General features: G+C 34.9%; 1 protein-coding gene across 3 annotated transcripts in view; it reads right to left on the reverse strand.

Moving 5' to 3' along the window:
• The window catches only part of LOC149790460 (uncharacterized), a 170,764-nt gene that overhangs the window by 38,752 nt on the left and 108,196 nt on the right, over positions 1–23,816 (reverse strand). Inside the window, exon 1 of one of the 3 annotated variants that reach the window (XM_089972521.1) lies at positions 6,822–7,047. The exons of the other annotated variants lie outside the window; for them this stretch is intronic. The gene's annotated coding sequence lies outside the window, so the exon portion shown is untranslated. Of the gene's footprint in view, positions 1–6,821; positions 7,048–23,816 lie in introns of those variants that run through there. 3 annotated transcript variants of the gene reach the window in all.

Below are 23,816 nucleotides of genomic sequence, written 5' to 3' on the forward strand. Positions count from 1 at the left end.
AAATACCTTGCTCATAGCTGAGTTTATCGAAGTTCTTGATGATATAAACCTCGATACCAAGCAATATTAAAACTGGCTGAAAATTCAATCACTCTGAGAGGTAATAACTTTGACTAATCCAGTGCAATTCAATATGTGCAGATCTTGTTCATTATAGACCATGTCTAAGAACATGATGCATATGAACTCATTAAATAAAAAGATTCAGTCTCCACTGAGCCAATCCAATGCCAATCACATCATGTGCTTATCAAGTTCAGCCAATCCAATGCCAATCACACGTGCTTATCAAGTTCAGCCAATCCAATGCAAATCACATCATGTGCTTATCAAGTTCAGCCAATCCAATGCAAATCACATCATGTGCTTATCAAGTTCAGCCAATCCAATGCAAATCACATCATCAGGCTCAGCCAATCAGATTCAAGTGTGCCTCACCAATATGTGTAGATCTTATAAATGATCATATTCACCAAACATCTTGATGATATAAAACTGTTGATCAAAACCTCATCAGAAATACAGTTCAATCAATCATATGTAACACCTCATTAATATGCATGGATCCTGTTTATGACTGTATTCATCCTTGACAACAAAAGCCTACATAATAATAAATGATCAGAATCAGGTTAAAAATACTCTCTCTCATACCTGCCACAACAAAGCATGTCACAAGAAACATGATTTTTGACTCCCAAGCCCCCCTAAAACAGTAAAACAGTCCTGCTTGGAGCCAATGTAAAACTACCCTCAGGGCAATTTATACAGCTGATTATGGTGGAGTGTCAATAAAAAGGTAAGGCAGTCAGAGATGAACAACCATCATTTCACAGATTACTTAACAGGCTTAGAACAGCTAGAATAACAACTGTCAAGCCCTGTGAACACTGCTATGGCAGAACCCATTAGCTTCGTTTGCATTGGTAAGGTACACAAAGTGGACCAACCTAATTTATTAGAGCTTAATACAGTCACAGAAAGGCATGTTGAAGAACAAAAGTTATTACACATCACTGCCTCAAATGAGGATGTTTCAGCCATCTTTAACAAAAGTTGTTACAGCTCACTGCCTCAAATGAGGACATTTCAGCCATCTTTAACAAAAGTTATTACACATCACTGCCTCAAATAAGGATGTTTCAGCCATCTTTAACAAAAGTTATTACAGATCACTGCCTCAAATGAGGATGTTTCAGCCATCTTTAAACAAAAGTTATTACACATTACTGCCTCAAATGAGGAAGTTTCAGCCATCTTTAAACAAAAGTTATTACACATCACTGCCTCAAATGAGGATGTTTCAGCCATCTTTAACAAAAGTTATTACACATCACTGCCTCAAATGAGGATGTTTCAGCCGTCATTAACAAAGATTATTAGCAAGCTTGTAATAAACAGAAACATTTCTTTGAGGTCAGATTTTAGTAAGGAGGAACATGATGGTTGCACAGCCAAGTATTAAATCTGGAACACAACCAATTTCACTCCATGTCCCCTCCACCTACATGTTTTAAAAACATTTGATAGTTACCTTTGAATATGATATTTACTGTATCATGTGTGTGTGTGTGTGTGCACCAGCCAGTCAATCAAGTCAGATGTCAGCATGTATAAAGGCTTCAGTTTAGACTAGTAACAACAGTGATTTAGTCTAGGTTGATGTTATATGATGTCGTATGTCATGTACAAAATCTATTGATACATTCTTCACTTGGAAACTTTCCTCAAAAAGCGCAGTCTGGTATCAAATGAAAACAGCTTTCAGTGGAGGAGAAGAAGGTAGTCTAATGGAGTAAAAATATCGGAAAGAAAAGTTAAAAGAATGTAGACATTTTATCTTGATATCAGCTCTGAATTTCTATTTCTGTCATATGCTAGAAACTGCTTGAACAATGCATGAAACTGCTTGAATTATGCAAGAACCTGCTTGAACCATCCTAGAAACTGCTTAAACTATGCTAAAAATGAACTATGTTAGAAACTGACTGAACTATGCCAAAAAATACTTGAATTATGCTAGAACCCGCTTGAACTATGCTAGAAACTGAACTGTTAGAACCTGCTTGAACTATGCTAGAAACAGAACTATGTTAGAAACTGCAGAAGCTATGCTAGGGCCTGCTTGAACTATGTTTGAGTCAGCTTAAACCATGCTAAAAACTGAACTCTGCTGGAAACTGCTTCAATAAATCCCAGCAAATACTTTGTCTGTAACAAACCTAACCAATGCTGATGCTAAAATGTCTTGACAATGAAACACCAGATATGAAACACCAGACATGAAACATCAGACACGAAACAAAACTACAGTATTTATCAATTGTGAAGACCACAGATGCAGATCTACCATTTTTAAACATTCTCTTCACATCAAACCACAATAAACTGAATGGTGTAAACACAGATCTGACATTATATCAATTGCATCCCAGAACATCTCAGCCAAAGTTGTTTAAGTTGTGCATGTGTGTGTGTGTGTGTGTCTGTCTGTGTGTGTGATTTGGATTTTTAACATAGCTTTAACAATGTTTCAGTCACTAAGATGTCTGCAGTGTAAGAGTTTATAGTGATGTCTATCACTTAGGCATCATGCCACAGACATATAGCATGATGTCCCACCCAGTCACATTATCCTGACACCAGGCCAACCAGTCCTAACACAAACCTCTTAATGCCGAGTGGCAAGCGAGACAGCTGTTAGTACCATTTCTTAAAGTCCTTGGTATGCTCAGTCAGGGTTCGAACCCATGACTGCCAGCATCCGAGGCAGACACTCTAACCACTAGTCCACCGGAACGGTCAAGTTGTGCATGTGTTTTATATCTAAATCTGGTAATTTATTGCAATCTTTGGGGGTTTCATCAATTTAAACAATTTGTAGACTTGAATAAAAATAATAGTCCATTTCCTGGTCTGCTACTAGATATACTCACTTTAAAAGTCAACTAAAAAATGGACAGACCCTGATCTGCCACTATATAATGTACCAGTAGATCTGGGTCTATGCAGTTTGTTAGGAGTAATCAGTAAATAACACATACCCTGCAATGGCAGAACAGGGTCTTTGTTGTTTGCAACTGAACAAAACGAGTATATACAGTACCTTAATGAGTTGCTTATGATGATAAAATCTGCTAATTAGTTGTCTCCCCTGTATATATCAAAGGTCACTCTCTGTCAGCTTGAACCCTATTAGCTTAACAAACCCAACCATAAAGGGATAATCTGGTACTTTCATGCCATTTACCAAGCGAGTTTGTATGCAATTAGTAATATGATAGAAATTGGGCCCTGGGTCTAATGCACTCGCCTTTACAGATTAATGACATCTCATCTCCCACGTGGGTTGGTCTTGGACTAGGCCAATGTGGGTATGTGAGCAACTTGACAGTAGCCTTCTATAGGTCAGTGGTTCTTCTCTTCATTTTCTCTCCAAGCCTTCCTCTGCCAGACATACTGGCCACCATGTATTATCATGTGCTGAAAAATGGCATTAAACCACAGCAGCAGCAACGTCAAAAAATCTGCAAAACCATTAAACAATCACTTTATGACACTGAACTTTATTCAGCCCTCTTACCCTCACCCCCATGGTCTTCTGGTACCTTCAAGTCATTTAATATCATTGGAATCAGTGTGCATCAAGTCTCATGAAAGTCTCTGGCAAAACAACAAAACTTACAATTACTTCAATGGATTCATGTGACTTGGACCCACTTAGCTATTAAGGGATTTTTCCATTTCCCCTGGTAAACTTGTATGATCATTTCTATGGAAATCTATTTGCAATACCCACACAGTGCAATTAAAACGTTATCATCATGGGGACATTTTGGGGAGATTTTTGTTGTTGTTGTTGTTGTTGTAGGGTTTAACGCCATTTTTCAACACACGATAGGCTATACATGGCGTCCAGTATTAATGGTGGAGAAAGAACCCAGGAAATCCCCGGAAAGAACCATCGACCCTCGAGAAGCTACTGGCAAGCTTTCTCACATACCCACATTGGCCAAATCCGAGACTCGAACCCAAGCAGACAGAGGTGAGATGACAGTGATCCGTAACGGAGAGCGCTTTAGACCACTCGGCCACTCAGGGAAAATTAGAGCTCATCATAATAACCGTAACTTTTTGGATGCATCAGACATTCAATCCAACAGCCAAAATCACCAAGTTGGTCCAAACAGATTATGGCTTCTTGATTTCTCAAATATTGCTCTAAACAAAGTATTATAATTTGTCCATAAATTTCTGTGCTAGCATGTGTCTGAAACATATTGTTGTCTCACAGAAATAGATGAGGCAGTTGAAATGACAGCAATGCTCACTATAAACACAGAATATTGATTAGGTCAAATTAAGGACCTAAAGGGATAAATACAGAATATTCATTAGGTCAAATAAGGATCTAACTGAATAAACACAGAATATCAATTTGGTTAAATTAAGGGCCTAAAGGGATAAGTACAGAGCATTAATTAGGTCAAATTCAGGATCTAAAAGGACAAACACAAAAATATAAATCAGGTCAAATTAAAGACCTAATGGAATAAACACAGAATATTAATGACGTCAAAATTAAAGACCTAATGGAATAAACACAGAATATTAATTAGGTCAAATTATCGACCTAATGGAATAACCCATTACCTCATAGAGCTAAGTTACCCAGTGCAGTGCGCCATAAATAGAACACCTGTTACCTATTCGACTCCATACGCATAGGCCTGCCTGTTAAATGTTAAGCAATGTAGTGTATGTTACGTTTAACAGCAATTTTAACCATTTTACATTTTTGGTACACATGTATTATGTGTGAAAAAATTTAAGAGTTAAGTCCGATTGTTATAGCTGTACAATTATTTTTTACGGAAGAAATTTTTATGTGCTTTAAAATCTTGAGAAAACTCGTACACCGTCAAGTCAGTGAAGCCGCGAGACCAACCGTAGCTACCATTTCTCATATTCGAAATTTACAAGTGTTTTGTCCAAGTCTACATCACTAAGTCATCTGAATTTGATAATTTATAAAAAACTAATTGCTGCCTACATCAATATCAGAGCCTTTACCTAAGTTATTGAATTTTTCATAGTTGTGATTCTAATCATGAGAACTTTGTACGTACTGAATGAAATCACCGACCTCCATTTTGGAGAGTGGAGATTATGACCCAGTTACTTTAAATAGCAGATTTCAACCAGAGCATAAGCAGTGACCACGTGATCTGACGTAACTGTCATTCGCAGAAATGAATGTAGTATCTAATAGGGGGCTTTCCCCGAAGGTAGCGCTACGAAAACCTACTTAAAATGGCTGATGTTTACAGCAGATGTCAAAAGGCGCTTCCATGTGAATGAAGTAGAGGCGTCAAAAGGCGCTTGCATGAGGTAAAGGGATAACACAGAATATTAATGATGTCAAAATTAAAGACCTAATGGGATAAACACAGAATATTAATTAGGTCAAATTACTGACCAAATGGAATAAACATAGAATATTAATTAGGTCAAATTATCGACCAAATGGAATCAACATTAATTAGGTCAAATTATCAACCTAATGGAATCAACATTAATTAGGTCAAATTATCAACCTAATGGAATAAACATAGAATATTATTTAGGTCAAAATTAAGGACCTAATGGGACAAACACAGAATAACAATTCTGTGAAATCAAGGGTCTAAGGGGATAAACACAGAATAACAATTCTGTGAAATCAAGGGTCTAAGGGGATAAACACAGAATATTAATTAGGTCAAATTAAGAATGTAAAGGGATAAACACAAAATATCAAACAGGTCAAATTATGGGCATGAGAAGATAAACAAAGAATATCAATGAAGTCAAATTAAGGGCCTAAAGAGATAAACACAGAATAATAATGAGGTCAAATTAAGGACCTAAAGGGATAAACACTTAATTTTAATTATGTCAAATTAAGGACCTAACGAGATAAACACAGAATATTAATTATGTCAAATTAAGGACCTAAAGGGATAAACACAGAATTTTAATTATATCAAATTTAGGACCTAAAGGGATAAACACAGAATTTTAATTTGGTCAAATTATGGACCTAAAAGGATAAATTAATTATTTATAAGCTTTTTAAATGAACAGGCTAACACAAGCTGAAGCTTACAATTAGATGAATTCCAGCAATTATGTAATATCAAATTATAGACAGTACCTCAATGTAAATTTATGAATGGACGAATTCCAGCAATTATGTAATATCAAATTATAGACAGTACCTCAATGTAAATTTATGAATGGACGAATTCCAGCAATAATGTAATATCAAATTATAGACAAACCCAAAAATGTAAATCTACGGTTGGAATAATTCCAGTGATAATGTTATATTAATGTTAGAGACAACCTCAAAATGTAGACTTGCAAACTGGAATATAAATTCATTGACAATGACTCACTTTGGAATGAAAATAATCTGAATTGTTTTAGTAAAATCTTCATTATGAAATATTAGCATACCAAACATTTGAAAAGGTAATTAAATGTCATCTTGTATGTTATACTTCCAACAAGTAAAAATTTACAACTTTGTTCAACATAATTAAATTGAAAAACAACTCTGTTAAACATAATTCAAGTGAAAACAATTTTCCCTCCACATATCCTACAATTTGACTAATAACTTTCTGTAACCCCAATTGTAGATCTGCCACGAGATTAATTAATGATTTAGTCACTCGAGCAATGATGAATCACAACTATCTACATTATATATCAATGAAAAAATATACACAGTGCATTGTATGACAAAAAAGCAAAATATATGATAAAACTCTTACCTACTTTCTTTTCCATCTCTCTTGTCCCCATTTTTGCATTTTTTTTTGGTTTAACATAAAAATCATAAAGTTGGTTAATGTCACTGTCTCAAAGTGGTAGTGTAATGAATAAAGTCATTACAACACCTACAATTCCTCTCTTCCCCTCCTACACTCCATTCATCATGAAGTCATGCCCGGTTTGGCCCGCACCCTAACCTGAGGTCTTGTGTTAACGTGAACACTCCTTTGTCTTACTTTATTAACGTATGTACCATAACGAATAATGCTAATCATTTGCTGACTAGGGATTGCCGTAAGCATGACAAAGGATGTCCGTCATTCAAAGATATACATCTACCATGTCTGTGATATATATCCCATATGTCATGTTAATTTTTAACTCCCACTACATCTATTACTGCAAACAACAGAAGGAAATGTAACAACTGATACTTTTCTCAAGATCTGTTAACTAACTATCAAATCTTCGGATCAAGCCTGTTTTCTTGATGTGTCTGGGTTGACTCTCATTTTATAAGGAGCAAAGAAACTTCCAGACTTTATGCGTTCCAATTTTATAACAAGCCAAGGGGAACATCAAGAAAGCATACATCAAGGGAAACTGAAATAAGGTTTCATCTCCATTTTACCAAGAGAGAAATTAAGTCTGAACATAAACTTATGTTTGAATTCCAGCAATATGATTGGACACAAAATAGCTGTATGTTTGATCAATCAAATGCCTCAAGCCCAGTCTTCTTCCAGAAATTCTGGTGAAATTGGGCCCAGAATCCTAAAATGCGTTATTTCATAGTAAAAAAAATCTCCTTTTGCAATAATAATAACAATTATGGATGCATGAACATGAAAGACAGACAAAAATGACAACCCTAATTAAATTTTTTAAAATTAAAAAAAAAAAATGATAAGATGTAACCAATTACAGATATAACCAAATACCAAGACCCTATGGAATACCTCTACAAGAAATTCTGCCACATACAATAAAGGATGCACAGAATGAAAAATTGACAGCCCAATTTAGCTAACAGTTTGGGAAAGGCTGTTAGAAGAAAAAAAACCTACCCGGTACATGTACCTTATATTCAGTAGTCCAAAGAAGTAACATGAATATGAGACTCAGCTTCAAAATTATTTTACCTTCTTAACTGTCACTATCAATTTGAATCATTTGTAAGGTATTTTTGTAGGCATCTTAAGAAAAAAAATATATAACTATTTATAATTCCATACAGGAACCCACTAGGCTATCTGACTTCAATATACTGGTGATTATGTTACCAATACTAAAGAAACTCTCCTTTGATTCCAAATGCCATCATGTAACAGGGTTTGGGATTCCCTAGGGACAATCAGGTTAGAAAGAGTAAATTAATTAAAGAAATTACAAGAAGCTTTGTGAATTTTTTATATTCTTGATGCCTTTTCTTTTCAAATTTGGAAAGAGGATACAAATGGGAGGATGCATGAATACTGTAACGGAGTTGCTCTATTGCTAAATAAATTGCTATACAAGACTCTATTGTTGAATAAATTACTATACAAGAATCTCTATCGCTAAATAAATTGCTATACGATACTCTATTGAATTGCTATACAAGCTGTGTATCCCCCAGGGGTGTAAAATTGAAGGTTAAAAAAACCTCTTGGTGTCAGAACTGGGGGTCAAATAAAAAATGTGGGGGTCAAAAATGTACTGACAAATTTTCATATGACTCGTACTTTTTCAGCTTCAAATAGGATATTGCAACTTGCACAACATTCTCTCTCTCTAAACATACAAATAAATCAACATGCACAATTAACAAACAAATGCGCTGTCCATTCAAACAATAATTTTATTAGTTCATTTTTCTTTTAAAGTCGTTCTTTTAACAGTCTCCTTATAATCAATATGAAGCAATAGTATAGCCCAACACAGTACAAACATGCCAATACAAAAAGCCAAATAAATCTTTTTAACAAAATGGCAGTCAAATTACTGCCTTTCATAAAATGTGTATTATCATCGGTTTCATTGTACTTCGTCCTAGAACATATTTATCCAAATATCAAGGAGGATAATGACAATCTTCTTTCGAATAAGTTACACTTGAACTTTAAGATCTGTCTTTTATTGCAGCAAAGTTAAAAACCAACAAAATCTGCAATGACCCGCTGACTTTGTAATCCAAATAACGCGTTTTTCTATGCAAGTTTACTGATTTTTTAATGTGAAAGAATGTCTTGGGTTATAATGTGTTCTCCAGATATCTTGTGGCGAATGAGGGCAGATTTTTAAAAATTCTAAAACACTGTCAAGAAAGGATTATTCACTTTTGCAGTCTTTGCAATCACGCGTTCATAAGTCACACCGGTAATCCTAATGTATGAATACCGTATTCCAGTCAAAGGCATTATTTTCTCCATTTTTCATTAAAGTTAGATCCACAGTTACTCTTTTGTGTTCTGCTTCTTTCACTTTATTCGCTAATTATTTTTAGTGCATGGTGTTTTAATCTGACGATCACTTTCTAGTGCATCAATCAATGAGATTAAACATCTAGATGACGGCTTGCTGAGCTTACTAAAAATCGTGTGAGAGCTCGCGAGATTAGGGGAAGCTACTCCGTCATAACATTGCCTATGCTAGTCTGGTTCATTGTTTCGAATGTTCCCTGCGTTGCACTCTGGTATACGAATAGAGGAGCGCAAGGCAAGGAGCGAACAAAGCAAGGAACCAGTCAATGCCTACGCTAGAAGAAAATACAATGCCATCCATCGTCCAATGTAGTGGGTATTAAATAAATCCTGATCACATTATGAAAATCCTTTGCGTCAGAAAAACGCACGGCAACAAAATGTGTGCGTCAGTTTTCTCCAGCGTGCGTCCCTGACGCACAAATGTGCGTAAAGGGAAACACTGTATAATAGACTCTATTGCTGAATAAATTACTATACGAAAGTCTAATGCAAAATAAATTGCTATACTGTATAGCAATTTATTTTGCATTAGACTTTCGTATACTAATAAATTGCTATACTGTATAGCAATTTATTTTGCATTAGACTTTCGTATAGTAATTTATTCAGCAATAGAGTCTCGTATAGCAATTTATTTAGCAATGGAAATTCTTGTATTACAAGAATCTCCATCGCTAAATAAATTGCTATACAAGACTCTATTGCTGAATAAATTATTATAGGAGACTACTGCAAAATAAATTGCTATATGAGACTCTCTATTGCTAAATAAATTGCTATATGATACTCTATTGCTAAATAAATTGCTATACAAGACTCTATTGCTGAATAAATTACTATACGAAAGTCTAATGCAAAATAAATTGCTATACAAGAATCTCCATCGCTAAATAAATTGCTATACAAGACTCTATTGCTAAATAAATTACCATAGGAGACTACTGCAAAATAAATTGCTATACAAGAATCTCCATCGCTAAATAAATTGCTATACAAGACTCTATTGCTAAATAAATTACCGTAGCAGACTACTGCAAAATAAATTGCTATATGAGACTCTCTATTGCTAAAATAACTGCCATAAATCCTAAAATGCAACACAAACAAGTATATTTAATTTCATTTGTCTACCTCAAGTGTTTTATTTTGCTTATTCAAGCTAAAATGGTTTTGTCCCAAGAGGTCAAAGTTTACAAAGTTGTAACAAAATGTGTACACAACTGAAAAATTAACTGAAAATCTATTAAAAAATGGCCAGGAAATTTATTCAGGTCATGAACATATGAATACAAAATGTACCTTCTAAATTTCCTCAGTGTTCCTAAGCATCTTTTGCTTATTTGTGAAAAAAGTGGAAGCCAAAAAATCGTAAAAAGTATTAAATTTTTTAATCATTGTTCTATTGACCTAAAATTCAAATGAGGTCATCCATATACGAGTACAAATAAGCTTCTCTATGAATGTCAATTTCAGGTACAACTTTTAGCAGATGGTGGCACATATGCAATGGAAATTCCAGTACAAACTGACCCAGTCTTTACAAGCCTTTGTTGGTTAAGTTTTGCAAGGTATTATGGATATGACTGGTATAAGATTATCATTTGCAAAAACTTGAATTGATACTGGGGATGAACTAAGTACCAGCTATATCCAGTGCCTTGCATAATATTACCCACATTGCAAAAATGGCTATGTACAGGAATGTTTATGTTAGCCATTGATTGTCATAAATTATAATTCTAACTGAAACAAACATTCATTTACCTGCTCAAAATAACAGATCTTATGTTGCCATGACCTGTAGGTATTATTTTTAATTTAGGAAAGTAGTTTTTCATATTTGACCATGTAAAAATAGACTTTAAATACATATATACATACATACATACATACATACACACACACATACAAACAGACACACACACATACATACATACATACATACATATATACATACATACATGTTTTGTTTATTTGCCCCATATCTTCAAATAATTAATAAATCCTTGATATTCTTGTCTTGGACATTACAGTATAAATGTCTAATCAAATTTCCTGGAACTAGTGTGGAACTGTGGTTGATATGACACAGGTATAAAACAAATGCTCCCTTGGACTTGTACTATTTCAGAATTGCCAGAACAATTAACATAAATACTGAGATCTGGCTCATTGTACCATACATGGTTTGGTATGTGCAAACGTCTGCTGAACACTTTGAACCCAAGTGCTTAAAGTAATTCTTGAGTGTTCTGACAACATTTGCACACTGTAAATCATGTATGACCATTATTCTTACTTTATCTGTAATCCTGATGAGTAATTATGAATAACTACCAAAATACGACTCTTCCTATACTAGGTCACTAAAATCTTAAATATCCTCTGTTCAGGGCAAGCTTTTAAACACAAATGACTTGACATTGTGACCCTGAATTGCATTCTACCTTATTTGTCACAAATTTCTGCCCATCAAATGAAACTGCACTTTTCATCCAATTTCAACCAAAATATCAGTGCTGTGTATATATTGTCATTCACTTGTTTCCAACTGAGATGATACTTCCCCAGAGTCAGCATAAGTAAAACAAACACCAGCATCTAAATCTCCTATTTTCAGCAGAGTTAACATTGCAAAATGCAAACACAAAACAAGTCAAAACATCATCATGTATGAATGATTCATTATCGCAGTCGAAGATTTTCTCAGACCTGGATCATATAGAATTCTAGGAAACCATATATGAAACTCTGTTATGGCACAGATATGTACTTTTTGGGAGAGGGAAAATTAATTTCAATTAGGCAATACTTACCTGCTGCTATTGCATAGCTTTTACTTTTTTCATGTAAAAAAATCTCTATTAGATGTAAACACATGCACTTTCCCTCAGAGTGGAGAACTGTCAAAAAGATATGAACCACTCATGCACCTCACATGGCCATGTGCAGAAGTCTTTTTTTTTATAGACAATTTTGCACCAGGACAAAATGGGTAACATACAATTTACCTGTGAAATGATTATTTTGAAAATAAGAGGGGTTTAAATTAACCCCTAAAGGGTGGGATACAAAATGGCAACCCAAGAGGACCTCTCTAGAACTAATTACTGAAAAAGAGCAGGGGTTACTGACATAAAAACAGAAAAGGAGACAGATGAATGTAACATTAGAAGAAACACTGTTATAGGGAGAACAAAAATGTGGTTTTAACTTATAATAAGCAATTTTACTCTGGTCACATTATGAATTACACATCCATTAAAAAGATGTATGTTCTGTTGTTATGTATATTCGATTTAATTTAGATTTAATTTAATTGTTTATTTGTTAGGTTTTTTTTTTTATTCCATTACATGCTATTGTAATATAATTTTATTAACTGGAATTTGAAAAAAAATTTTATCTTCCATTCTTAGTGTGGGATTTATTAGTGAAATTGAGGCTGTACTGGGAGTATGTGATTTAAGACATGTAAATAGCTTCTATGTTGTTAAGGAAAGTGATCATGTGAACTTCATACAGGAATCTGTTTTGCATCTTAAATTTGTGTATAACCTCTTCCTTTCAAGAATTTAGTCAGTCAGGCTTTTAAACACTTAGATGTCATGGTGTTAATTTTGTTGTGACCACTTTAAGTTAAATTTTAATTCTTCTTCTGATTATTTGGATTCTAAGAGATTAATTCTTTTCCATGGGAATATGTAAATAAATACTTACACAGAATTCTTGGACAAAGACATTTCTTGAATTTTTATTCAGAATGAAAAACTGGAAGAAAAATTTTTTCCGTGGTTCAACAAAGAACTGTAAACACACCAGTGTTACACTGACTACAGCATACGTCATTGCCTTCCATTTTAGATTTCATTGGACTCGAACTTAGATTCATTAGAATGTTTTATTACTAGGGCTTCTAATTTTTAATTCTTGGATTATTTTTGGATTTGATTCTTAAAACCATAAGTTCTTTTTCTCATTTTAACTTGTTTTTCAAGGAAAATACATTATTTGTCAAATTTTACAAAGCTTGTTGCCTTCACTTTCTTTTGTTACTGTTTAAAATAGCCTAAACATGTAACACCGTGCATGGCCATGTGATGTGCGTGAGTGAACCATGTCTTATTGAGAATTCCCCACTCTGTAGGAGGATGTATTCACATTGAATGGATGAGATTACATGAAAAAGTAAAAGCTACTCAATGGCATTGAGCAAGATACTGCTGCGTTTAAACAAACAAGATGTGTTTAAAAACACTGCAGACCAAATGTCAAAGTCCAATAATGTTTCAAAAGTTAATGAATAATGTGAAAAACTTCTATAAAGACATGAAAATCAGCTAGGTAATGTACGCATGCATGCAAACATAAATATCAAAATTGCATTTACCTGCCTGCTGTGGCATGTGCTTAATCACGCTAATGAGATTTCCATTAAAAAGGACCAAAGGCTGATAAGTTCAGAAAGTTTACAAATTGCTGCATTGGTCTGAAAATCTATACAGAAAATCTATATATAAATAGAAATATAACTACCGGAACCTATTCGTCTACTTTAAAACCCCAATGCCACCGTTACATGCAAAAAATGATATATGCCAAATCATCCGAATAATCCTGAATCTTGAAAGATACTGGTCTTAAACTCATTGTTTACTTTATGTGATTTATTCCATAATTGCACTAACAAGCTCATTGTAAGAAAAAAAAATCTAAAAAGTTCAACAATGGGAAAAAATAAAACTTGGTGTAATGGCATGAACATTTGTAGGCAATCAGTCTAACGAGCTTCTCAGGATAAAAGGATAGATGAATGGGCAGCACCAAATCCATCTGCTCTGACTGCAAGCAGTGGGTGCATAGAGTAATACTCACCTGGTTATATTAGATAGTCATTGTATGTCACATATGACAAGTGCAGATAATTATGACTATTTTTATTGCATGACATGACTAATAAATGCGTCATGAAAAGTCGGTCAAATCAGGAAGCATAAAACCGAATTAGCTAATTCATTTTTGTTTTGTAGAAGAAGGAAGTAGTAATTTTTTGTGCTACTAAGCCTTTGAGGTTACGATTTCTATAGCATGTGTATAACCCCCTAAAAGTCACGGGCTCTTCATTTATATAAGCTGATACCATATTCACCCCAAAAAATATCAGAGGTATATGAAAACGACCAAGCCTTTTTCTAAGGCAACAGGGCAATACAATTCCCTAAAAATGGTATTTCAAGTATGTTATTATCATATGTCCATTTTCTTAAAGATGTAATGGCTTTATGGCAACACTCACTTTGTTCTAGAAATGAAAAATTCAGGGAGGAAAATTCATCCTCCATTTAAAAAAGGGGACAATTTTTTAAAGAAAGGCAGAATAATTTAACGAGGCTATCAAGGCAAAATATGATGCATGATTTCAAAGCATTTGATTGACTTTTTTTGGTGTGAATTTTGCAGATATCAGCAATCATGTCCTTAAATAGACCTCGAGTCTGAGGTACAGTATAAGCCTCAGTCAAAGGTTCACAAGAACCTGAGGTACAGTACATGCCTCAAAGAATCTTGGCTAGCCAAGGTTCCGATAACCTATCTACACCATGGCATATCGAACAGACATTTCTGCACTTTGGGTCTGTGACTTTCCCTGGATGCAGTGGCAGTTTACCGCATCCAATCAAAATTATGCTGTTGAAATCCTATGTGACTGAATCAAGGGGAGCACACAACTTAAATGGACAAAAAATAAAAAAAATTCCATGTTTGTACAAATACCTTTCACTCAAATAAATCTGTAACCTTGGATACACAGCCATACTTTCGATGTTAAACTTACAAAGTATCCATTTTAGGTCCATTGCCACCACTGTTTTCAGCTGATGTATATTGTACAAAGCTATTGGTTAGTTGGCATAACATACTAATGGAGACAACACAAGAAATCCAATAGACGTCGCTTGGACTAAGTACCAATATAGCTGATCGATCTGCCAAGGTGTAGATAGGGTTATTGGAACCTTGGCTAATGAAGATGGCCTCAAAGGTTCACCAGAAATTCAGGTACAGTGCATGCCTCAGTCATGGAGTTCACTAGATCACAAGGTATCATACAAGTCTGAAGGGTTCACAAGAACCTGGCGTGCATCATAATCCTCAAAACATTCACTAGAAATTAAGATATGATGTAAGTCTAAGTCAAAGATTTCATTAGAACCTCAGATATGATATAAACCTCAGTCAAGGATTCACTAGAACCTGAGATATGGCACAAGCCTTAGTCAAGGATTCACTAGTACCTAAGATCTGATATAAACCTCAGTCAAGGATTCACTAGAACCTCAGATACACTTTAAACCTCAGTCAAGGATTCACTATAACCTCATATATGCTATAAACCTCAGTCCAGGATTCACTAGAACCTCAGATATGATATAAACCTCAGTCAATTAATTACTATAACCTGAGATATGGCACAAGCCTTAGTCAAGGATTCACTAGTACCTGAGATCTCACATAAACCTCAGTCAATGATTCACTAAAACCTAAGATATGCTATAAACCTCAGTCAAGGATTCAATAGAACCTCAGATATGCTATAAACCTCAGTCCAGGATTCACTAGAACCTCAGATATGATATAAACCTCAGTCAAGGATTTACTAGAACCTGAGATATGGCACAAACCTTAGTCAATGATTCACTATAACCTGAGATATGGCACAAGCCTTAGTTAATGATTCAATAGAACTTGGGATATAATATGAATCTCAGTCAAGGATTGACTAAAACTTGAGATATGATATAAACCTCAATCAAGGATTCACTAGAACCTGGGATATGATATAAACCTCAGTTAAGGATTGACTAAAAGTTGAGATACTATATAAACCTCAGTCAAGGATTCACTAGAACCTGGGATATGATATAAACCTCAGTTGAGGATTCACTCAAACCTGGAATATGAAATAAACATCAGTTCAGGATGCACTAGAACCCAAGATATGATATAAGCCTCAGTTGAGGATTTAATAAAACGTGGTATATGATATAAATATCAGTCAAGGATGAACTAGAACCTGAGATATGATATAAGCCTCAGTTAAGGATTCACTTGAACCTGGAATATGATATAAACATCAGTCGAGGATGCACTAGAACCTGAGATATAAACCTCAATCAAGGATTCACTAGAACCTGGGATATGATACAAACCTCAGTTAAGGATTCACTAAAACTTGAGATACTATATAAACCTCAGTCAAGGATTCACCAGAAAACAGAGATGTAAGCCTCAGTAATGGATTCACTATAACCAGATATGTCATCAAGGGTTGAAAACTGAGGTATAGTATAAGCCTCAGTAAAGGATTCACTACAACCAGAGATATGCAGTCAAGGGTTGAAAACTGAGGTATAGTATAAGCCTGAGTAAAGGATTCACTACAACCAGAGATATGCAGTCATGGGTTGAAAACTGAGGTATAGTATAAGCCTCAGTAAAGGATTCACTACAACCAGAGATATGCAGTCAAGGGTTGAAAACTGAGGTATAGTATAAGCCTGAGTAAAGGATTCACTACAACCAGAGATATGCAGTCATGGGTTGAAAACTGAGGTATAGTATAAGCCTCAGTAATGGATTCACTACAACTAGAGATATGCAGTCAAGTGTTGAAAACTGAGGTATAGTATAAGCCTCAGTAAAGGATTCACTACAACCAGAGATATGCAGTCATGGGTTGAAAACTGAGGTATAGTATAAGCCTCAGTAAAGGATTCACTACAACCAGAGATATGCAGTCATGGGTTGAAAACTGAGGTATAGTATAAGCCTCAGTAAAGGATTCACTACAACCAGAGATATGCAGTCATGGGTTGAAAACTGAGGTATAGTATAAGCCTCAGTAATGGATTCACTACAACCAGAGATATGCAGTCAAGGGTTGAAAACTGAGGTACATTATAAGCCTCAGTAAAGGATTCACTACAACCAGAGATATGCAGTCAAGGGTTGAAAACTGAGGTATAGTATAAGCCTCAGTAAAGGATTCACTTGATATGCAGTCAAGGGTTGAAAACTGAGGTATAGTATAAGCCTGAGTAAAGGATTCACTACAACCAGAGATATGCAGTCATGGGTTGAAAACTGAGGTATAGTATAAGCCTGAGTAAAGGATTCACTACAACTAGAGATATGCAGTCAAGGTTGAAAACTGAGGTATAGTATAAGCCTCAGTAAAGGATTCACTACAACCAGAGATATGCAGTCATGGGTTGAAAACTGAGGTATAGTATAAGCCTCAGTAAAGGATTCACTACAACCAGAGATACGCAGTCATGGGTTGAAAACTGAGGTATAGTATAAGCCTCAGTAAAGGATTCACTACAACCACAGATATGCAGTCATGGGTTGAAAACTGAGGTATAGTATAAGCCTCAGTAAAGGATTCACTACAACCAGAGATATGCAGTCATGGGTTGAAAACTGAGGTACATTATAAGCCTCAGTAAAGGATTCACTACAACCAGAGATATGCAGTCATGGGTTGAAAACTGAGGTACATTATAAGCCTCAGTAAAGGATTCACTACAACCAGAGATATGCAGTCAAGGGTTGAAAACTGAGGTATAGTATAAGCCTCAGTCACAGTATGCTAAAACCATAGGTACGATAGTGAATATCACATCTATCCCTTCTGTATAAATAAACCTAACCCTGCTTCTTTTGGGTCAAATTCATATTAGAATATTTATTATTTAGCAGATATCGTTCAATACAAGTTAGCTACCTAAAAGGCATGAACATTTGCAACAACCAATTCTGCCATTTGGATAGTTGTTTTTAACTGAATTCTATGCAGACCTGGTGAAGACCTTGCACAACACTATCATTGGTGTGCCATTATGATGAACTTAACCTCATGAAATGTACCCAAATATTATTTTTTGGCCAATACAATACTATACTGAATATGGTACTACATCTTTGTTACAGTCCACAAACCCTGAAAGATACAAGAAAAAGGAAGTCTATCATAAGAAATGAAATGTCAAGTTCTAAGTAAAAAAAGTACTCACTTTAATGAATGAAGTATTACCTGTAACAATAATTATAATTATGTACATCCATCCATTCAACTGAAAGGTAACACTTGTGTTACAAGAGACAAATTAATGTTTCTGGGCCTGGAGCTCAAACAATATGAACCAGAAATAGGTCCATTTCCCGATTGCTCTGCCACCCCCCTTTATATACAACAGCATGTCCATATATCACAATTGCCCTGCCATCCCCATTTTTTGTATAACGCTATGTCCATAAAACATGATTGCTCTGCTATCCCCCTTGTACGATACTATGTCCATATAACATTCCCCTTTTTGTACAACACCATCCCCCCCTGCATTGACCAATATACACTGACAAAATTTGGAATGATTCTGCGGTCAATAATACCCCAGATCCTGACATTTATAAATACCAATCTCAGTGAATTGTTGCAGGGTGTTTTATGGTACTTACCAGGATGCAGACACACAAAAATTGCATCTCTCTGTATCTAATAATACCCGAGATTTTGATCTGTATGCAAAATGTAATCAATATCAATTAACTCCGATATATAATTCACATTGACCTACTTCTGGTATGTCTCTGTTTATATCCAAAGAAATGTTCCTAACAAGTTTGATCAAAAATGCCTCAGTCATTCTGGGAAAGTCCTAAATAGTCCATCAATGAAATTAATTATTTCTCCATTTTATAATAAGCGTTCCAGCCTGAGTTTTGGGACGGGGGACACAGTGTCCATTGCCCAAAGGATCCTAGGTACAGCACTTCAGAGAAGTAAAAACGGGTTTGTAGCAATTTTGACAGTCAATATATGCCAGGTGACCGACAATGGATGACACATGCTTTATGCAGAGCCACACTGTAAACTTACTCGACCTTAAAGCCAGATTAGTAAAACAAAATCAGAGAAATTTATATCTCAACATATCGATAAACAATTCTTTAATGAATTTCATAAAGAATTGTCTTTCTGAAAACAGAAAAAAAGAAGTCTTTCAGGAAAAATTGCTGAAATGTAACTAACTATATTAACTGACTATCTGTGTGTCTGTCTAAATACCTCTTTGTGATAACTAATCACCAGACAAATTGTTCTCATAAAATCTGCCTTCCTGTTAATCTGCCTACATGTTCATCTGTCTATCTATTCCCTTAGGACATCTCAAAACCGCTATGCCTCAGGTCAATCATGAGTCATAACATTATTATTAGTGTACTCAATCAACTACCTTCTCCACATGCAAAAAAGCTTCGCCGACTGCAAGACGATTTCCCTAATTTGAATGATGTGTGAGAAAAGCAATTTATCAACTTCAAACTACATTCCAAGCTAAACTTGTTTTCATGGAACATGATAAAAGGGACCATCACAGTGCCTACAAACTGACCCAAACACTGAATATAATTTATAGGGATGGTCTGACGTGTAAATATGGACAATAGTAACACCATTCTTCCCACCCACCCCACACAATTATAGTAGGTCATGAAAACAGGTCATAATGGTAAATATTGGATGTTGATGGCAGGGAAGCATAGTGAATACAGTAGAACTTGTCTTGAAAGACCACTGCTGTGAGACAACCTGTTTTGAGAGACCACCTTCTCATTGCACATATTTATAGATTATGTAGTATTGTGACCTGTTATGACAGACCACCTGTCTTGAGAGACCATACTTCTTTTGGCAAAAAATGTGGTCTTTCAAGACAGGTTCTACTGTATTTCATTATAATCACTATCCTGTTCTAGAAAGGCATAACACTTTGCCCTCCCTAGGTGATGCCCTACACACCCTGCCCTCCCTAGGTTGTGCCCTGCCCTCTTTTGTGGACTGCCTTGTTTAAAATCTGCAGACAGGTGATAATATTTTACATGTGGGTCTCATTCATCACCGTGGCATGGTTAACTCTATATTTTTTTTACTAGCAGTGCACAGATCATCTTAAAAGCAAAATTGGAATGGATATAAATGACCTCTCTTGTAGTCCTCACTGGGGACTTCTCTGTGTTATCATGCCCTGACAGGCATCCTGCACCTTACCCTGAAGGGACAATACTATATTTGTTTTTTTGTTTTATTTACAGGGTCCTTGATAACAGGTTATTGGTAACAGTTCCACTTCACATTACATGGTGGCATGCTTGATCTCCACTTATGGTATATAGAGGGGGTAATGGTTGCCCACTCAATGTCAATGGTCTACTCCCTCTGGGTCTTATGGTTTCTCTACACTAAGCTCCCAAAGAGTGACACCTAACACCAACAACAAAACTGTCAACAGTCCTTTAGTGTAAGTTGTCAAAAATGGCTGTGCATAATATGTGAAGGAAATTAAAATTTTAATCCTTTTAAATAGGTCAATGAGTCTTATCTAACCTTGCAGCTTAAATTGCAACTTTGTAACAGTGCTAACTGAACTTGAACTGGAAGGTAGTACATATTACACATCAGCTGTGTTTAGTTAATTTGGCAGAACTTAGCGAACCACTTGCACATTAAAGACTGTTGGAAAACATCAATTAATTAATCTCATGATGCAAGGAGCTATAGTTAATTAGTCTCCTTCTACAGTAAATTAATATTCACCAGTAATCAATCAGGTGTCTAAGTTTACTTATCAATCTCCACAACAGTGATACCCAAGGACAACCAGCCAACTGGATCAAAATAAAGAGTAATTATTTTGTAATGTTAGCTCAAATTAAAGAAGAGCCCAAGTAGAACCTGCCCCTCCCATTTTACACTGTAGTTTATGCTCTTATGTTATGTGTTTAGGCTCGAATAAACAGCAACACAAGAAAGAGTGAAAACAACAAGCTCTGAAAAATATAATAATCTATTTCCCTGGAAAAATTCTGTAAAAATGAAAAAATATGAACTTTTGGCTTTGAGAATCAAATACAAAAATAATCCAAGAATAGTCCATGAATAAAATTTTAGAAGTCCTAATATTAAAATGTTCTAATGATTTCAAGTTCGAGTCCCAACGAAGAATCCAAGATGGAAGACAATATCATATACGATAACCTGTAGTGTTGAAGTCTACAGTTCCTTGTAGACACAAGAAATATCACTCCAGTTTTGGAAATCTGAATAAATCTTTATAAGAGCTGTCTTTGTTCAAGAATCTCATATAAGCACATGTATTTTCCAGGAAAAAAGAATTAATCCTTGTGAATCCAAGTAATTTGAAATAACTCCAAATGACACAACACCTTCCAGTGTAAAGAAAAAAAGTCCAACTGTGTTTACTTCTATAATACGATGGTTTAAAAATTGAATTTTATGTACTGGATAAGGGTCACATGGTGATGTTTACATATAAAAAAAAATCACATAGTCCCTGTATGTCCTTGATAAGACCCAATCATTTTACTCCAAGAATAAAAGCTGTTTACTTCACTAAAATTATTTACAAGTCTAGAGTCAGGTATTTAATGCAGCCTTGATCTCACTCTTATAAGACCCACAATAAAAATAAATAAAAAAAGAACTTTTTGACATGGCTGTTACTAAATTTTGAATCAAGGTTAAGATCCTGGTCAACACCTGGTGTTTACTAAAACAAAGTTAAACTATTTTCTGGAAAAAATATCATCTCCAGTGAATAAATTTATGTTACAATAGCATGTAATGAAGAAGAAGAAAAAAATTAAAACTGACAAACAATTAAATTGAAATAAATATATTTTAAATCAGATATAATTAAATCAAATAAACATAACACTTCCCCCCATAAAGAAAAGAAAGATTTATATGACAAAGCTTTCTTTTTACGACAGATTTATTATACATGAGGTTAAAAAGAACTTATATAAATTACACACAGTATACATGAAATAATACATTGTTATACACGGGAGAGTGCATCTGCTATTAAACTATCATTTCACTTGATGTGCCTGATGTCAAGATTATATTCCTGTAACAACAAACTCAATCTTAGTAGTCTTTTATTTTTATTTTTCATCTTGCCAATGAAAGTAAGGGGGTTGTGGTCACTAACACAATAATTGAAGAAGGAGCTAAACAAAGACAAACTTCAAAATGTTGTAATGCCATTATCAAAGCCAATATCAATGCCAAACATTCCTTCTTGATAGTTAATCAATTTCTGTGGTGCTTATTTAATTTCTTAGAAAAATAGCACACTGGGTGATCAATACCATTTTCATCTTGTTGAATAAAAACTGCTCCAACCCTAATATCACTTGCATCAACAGACAGTTTAATGGATTGGCTGAAATTTGGAACTGTAAGAACTGGCATGCTTTTAAGTATGACTCGTCAAAAGCCTCCTGACATTTTTAGACTTGTTTTTCTTACTCAATAAATTTGTCAGGGGTTCAGCAATTATATAATAATTGGAACAAAATTTTTGATAGTATCCGGCCATACCTAAAAATCGCATCAGTTGCTTTTTATTTACAGGCACGGGAAATTCAGAGATAACCTTGACCTTAGCATCAATAGGTTGTCCATGTCCCATGATATGTCCTAGAAAAGTTAAACTAGCAAGGCAGAACTCACTTTTAGATAAATTAATTGTCAAACATGCATCTGTGAGTCTGTCAAAGAATTTCCTAATTGTTTCTAAATGTTCTTTCCAGGCGTCATTGTAGATGATGACATCATTGATGTAAGCATCACAATTGTCTAGACCAGAGGTAATCATATTCAAGAGATGCTGAAATGTACTTGGCGACCCTTTCATCCCAAACGGCAGTACTTCATATTGGTAAAGTCCTTCAGGAGTCATGAATGCCGAAATTTCCTTTGCTCTTTCCGTTAGTGGAATTTGCCAAATCCTTTCAGAAGGTCAAATTTGGTGACATACTTGGCATTCCCAATCTTATCAATATAGTCACCAATTCTTGGTAATGGGAATGAATCTGTTTTTGTCACACTATTCACCTTCCTATAATCAGTACACATATGGAAAGTTTTCTCTGGTTTTGGAACAAGTATGCATGGTGAACTCCAGTCATTTTTGCTGGGCTCTATGAAATCATTTTCCAGCAAATATTGAATTTCTTTTTTCATGTATTCCTGTCTGAGGCAAATTTTGATCGTTCTTGTAGGAACATCTGGAGATAAGCGCTCATATTCAAACAATAACTGTTTAAGTTCAATTCTTTCTTGCTCTTGCAAATGTAAACGTTTCTGGTCCAGAGCTTTCTTAATTTCTGAATTCTGTAGATTTGTCACTCCCATATCAGTAGAATCTGATGAGATTCCTTCACTTAAATCTTCAGTGAGTGGGACAGGTACAACTAAATGAATTGCATGTTTAACCTGGCTATCTCTTTCAGTATACTGGTACTCCTATTATTTAGATCCCAGGAGCACTATTATTATAATTTAACTCATTCATTTCTTCTTAACTTTGTAAGTACCGTAATATCTAATCTAAAGAAAAATTTGAAGAATGAGCAAGAGACAGAACTTCATTA

This window comes from Sinohyriopsis cumingii, chromosome 10 (assembly GCF_028554795.1).
Source record: "Sinohyriopsis cumingii isolate HCF-2022 chromosome 10, ASM2855479v2, whole genome shotgun sequence".
Lineage (NCBI taxonomy): Eukaryota > Metazoa > Mollusca > Bivalvia > Unionida > Unionidae > Sinohyriopsis > Sinohyriopsis cumingii.